This window comes from Trachymyrmex septentrionalis, unplaced genomic scaffold, assembly GCF_001594115.1.
Source record: "Trachymyrmex septentrionalis isolate Tsep2-gDNA-1 unplaced genomic scaffold, Tsep1.0 scaffold243, whole genome shotgun sequence".
Lineage (NCBI taxonomy): Eukaryota > Metazoa > Arthropoda > Insecta > Hymenoptera > Formicidae > Trachymyrmex > Trachymyrmex septentrionalis.
The window spans coordinates 148,475-152,823 of record NW_017305401.1 but is presented as its reverse complement, the minus strand read 5'-3'; positions in this window follow the sequence as shown (position 1 = coordinate 152,823).

Genomic DNA, 4,349 nt, shown 5'->3' with positions numbered 1-4,349 from the left:
CCCGCCCCCCGTTGTTGATTGCACAAACGTGGAGAACCATGCGGCAACTGGAAATATAATCTCCACGTTCTCCAATATGTAGGGAACTTTGTCCGTCGCGACGGAATCAGAAATCTACCACGCGTCCTGCCTGTTCGACGACCACTGACGCTTCCCTGACGCTGTGTCGTGAGGATAAAACTTGCCTGCCCCTCACACAACAGTAGTCGGCTAGTCGGTAGAACTAAATTCATCACGTCTGTGAACTTCTTCCTTCTTCGTGTGCGTTAGTGAGGGCATCAAATTCAGTGGCGTAACCTTCAGTGGCTACGAGTTAGTTCAGGATCATGATACTGCATCCTGATAAGTTTAACGTTCTTTACGCAAGAAGATAAATTAATACAGGCAGTTCCGGAAGCGTGTGACGAAGATATGGGCGGGGGAGGGGGTGGTACCATCAACTTGTAGGCGTACTTGTATGCGAAAGTTGATTTTGAAATAAATTCATTTTTCAATTTTCAGCTTGATGCTTCAGGATTTTTAATCGCGCTTGTATTAGGCTCAGGTCTAAAGGATCTATGGATCAGAAAAAAATGGGAAATTCAGACGCTCTTTTGGAATAACTCCGATGTGCTGAGAGAAAGAAAGACCTGGGCGTATGCAGTTCTATACTATGACATTTTCACGTATAAATGGTGAGGGATGTTGTCCCGATGTTATATTTTGGGAAACTGCTGCTTATATCTCTAGATTTTCGACAAGATGGTCGTATTTTTGTGGATATCCACATTTTAATTAACACAATTATACGTAAAGAACGATTTTGTAGTATCTAAAAATTTAGCTAAAAATTGAAAATAATTTCGTTGAACTATAAAAATAATTACGTAGGAAATTTAAGCATGATGAGCAATGTTACGAAAAGTTTTGACATTGTAACAACTAATTTAAGCGCTCTATATAATTATATTGATGATCCAAAAAAGTTGTTTTCAGATCTAGCTAAATTTTAAGATGTTTCAGCAAAATCGGTCTTGAAACATACTTCAAATTCTCGTTTTAAAACAAGTCTGGATAGATTGACAATATTTTTATTCATATATCTTTTTTTAGTCCGAAAACTACACAGAAAGAAAGCCTAGTTTGCTAACAAATTTAAAAATAACAAATAGCTAAAAATAAACGTAAAAATAATTTGGCTTGTCAAAATAATTATGCAGGATGGTCAAATTGATTAAAATGTTTCGCAGCAATATGCTTAAGCATTCTACATAATTATTTTGACGACCCAACAAAATTATTTTTAGATCTGTGCCTAGTCAAATTTTTTGATTATTATTATTATTATTAGGCGTTAGGAACTCGAAAGCTCATTGCCGCAAATCCCGCCACTGTTCCCGTCCCTGAGCCAGATCCTTCTATTTGTGACTCCATTTCAGATATTAAGATCCATTCTAATATTTTGATATTTCAATATTTATTTATTTATTTATTTATTTATTTATTTATTTATTTATTTATTTCAATATTTATTTGATATTTCAATATTTATTTTTGATATTTCAAATTTTTTGATATTTTAACAAAATTGTTTGTCCCTCGTACTTTCTCGATATTAAAGTTCTTTATAAAAAAACTAAGAATCATAAATATATATTGTCTGTGCAATTTTTTGATATTTTAGCAAAATTGTTTGTCCCTCGTACTTTCTCGATATTAAAGTTCTTTATAAAAAAAACTAAGAATCATAAATATATATTATCTGTGCAATTTTTTGATATTTTAGCAAAATTATTTTCCCCTCGTACTTTCTCGATATTAAAGTTCTTTATAAAAAACTAAAAATCATAAATGTCTGTGCAATTTTAATTATCGCAACGTATTAAAACAGATAGATTGTAATTATGGACAAGTTAAGTCAATCGTTTACGTAAATAACCGTTGTAATAACCAACAATTTTTGTAATCAAATTAACGGATGAAACGGGATCGTTCTCCGTAAGAGAGATTAGCGTAATTTAAAAAAAAAATCATACAGTTGCAAACTGTTGATAAAACTGACAAACGAGTAAAGCGTTAATGTCGACGTTGCAATTAAAGCGATTCCAATTTTCGGCTTGTTACTGAATCCGATTAATTCGATGTCGCAATGTTATTCATGGGGACGCGGCGCGGAGCGATCGGGCACGCCGATAAAAATATGTAAAACTTACGCCATTGTGCGTGTAAGCGTATGTGATAGTGAGGTATGTGTTTCGGCGCATCGCATCGCTACACGCGCGTGTACGCGCAGCACACGCACTTATTCGCTTATGCTCGCTACTATCGGCCAATCACGCGGCTCCTAGGCCAATATCCTGCGGGACATATCACGCGCTTGTACGCGGCGCGTATAAGCAGAGACGTTCGTGCACGCGTGTGTGCGTGCGGCGTATTTACACACGGTGTGATGCATGGAAACTATTTCGTAGTCTACACCCACGTCAACTTCTCGGCACGGTAAGGTTTTGCTGGTACCCAGCGATATATACGCATACGCGTTCGTGCGTGAGCGTGAGCGTGAGCGTGAACGTGAACGTGAACGTGAACGTGAACGTGCGCGCGCGCGCGCGCGGGCGCGGAGGCGGGCGCGGACGCGGGCGCGGACGCAAGCGTGCGGGCTAAGAAGCGAGGGGAATATCGTGGTGTAGGTGAGCGCAGGAAAAAAAGAGACTGGGAAAAATATACGTATCTAACGTGTGTACGTTCACGAAAATTGCGACCACAACCGAAACTCTACGAGGAACCAGCTGCGCGCGTGTATGTAATTTCGTAGCCCTCGCCAACACGAGCATCGACCCCGCAGCACGCACACACGTAAAGCGTGCTCTACACGAGTTGTATAACGTTACCATGCGGGGGTTGATGACATGACGCTTCCACTCCGAGTATCGTGAGAAAATCGCTAAGTTTCGGATGAACGGAGTTTTGGAAGTAAACGCGGAAGCGGAGAGGAAAGCCGGCGAGACGAGACGGACGAAATCGTAATCGATCGTCCGAGTCATTAAACCCGGAGCATCGAATGTGAGTAAATGTACAGAATGTAAACAAAAATACACAGTTATTGAAACGTATTAAATTAAAAAAAAATTATTTATCGGACGATGTTGCAATTGGAATAGGATTTATTTTAAGAAAATTATAAAGTTGTTCGACTTGAATGATCAAATTTAATTTTAATTTGTGAGATTATTATTATTATTATTATTATTATTATTATGTCAGTTTGATTGGTTTGCAAGTCCAAAAGTAATAAGCACGCAGTGTATATCTGAAGTATTAAAAATAAGATAAATTACATATAAAATTATTATTCTAACCTTGACCGTAACTGCGGCTCTTCTTCTTGTTTAGTTGATTTAAAATTTTTTAATTTCTGTCTTTCTCCATCAAGAGTAATAAAAACTTTATCGCGGTACACGACAGAAATAATATTAGCACATTTCGAAGCGATGAGGGAAAATATGTTACGACTGTAACATAAAATATGCATGAATTCTCTCAGACGTGGAATTTTTCGATCGCGTTCCCTTCGATGCTGCTTTCACTGAATTTTCGATTCTATTTATCAGCGTGCAACCGCCCGTTCGAGAATGGCCGAAAATATGCGGCCTCTTATCTTGTGAGCGAGTCTAAAAATGGAGGAAAGAGCCGCGATAAAGCGGAGGAGGGAAAAATTGCTTCCACGGGCTGTGCGTGCGAGAGGGAGCGAGGATATATGCATCTGTTGCGTACGTTCGTGTGCGTCCGCTCGTGCGTGATACACGCAACGATGTGCGTTTTTCTTTAACGCAACGATGACGACTCGAATGACGATTTCGTAAAGGAAATCGGGGAAGATGAAGGAAACGAGAGAGCGAGAACGAGCGAGAGAGAGAGAGAGAGAGAGAGAGAGAGAGAGAAGGAATGCGATGATGGCAAGGTGAATCTTTGTCCTGTTGTGCCATCGAAAAATTCTATCTCATCATATCGAAGGTAGCGCAGATGTGTACATAGGGCTATGACAACAACTGGTGCATAAGCGGGTTGGTCTGATCGGTGTAGGGTTCGCCTTTCGTACTTTGTACCCGTGACGCATCCCACGATTGATATTTATAGGCGCATGGGACGTCGTATATATATTTTTGCCTGTAAATCAATTTTGTACGGCATTGAAAATTGATTTGTAACGCAAGGGAGGGGGGATAATAATCCTTAAACTTAATGACTAAGTTTCAATCGATTCTTCTATTTCGAGATAACGAGAAAGTTCATCGCGCAAATCGCGAAATGTATGAAAGTATAATTAGTTAAAAAATATAAGTCGACCTTCCGAAATTGACAATTTATCT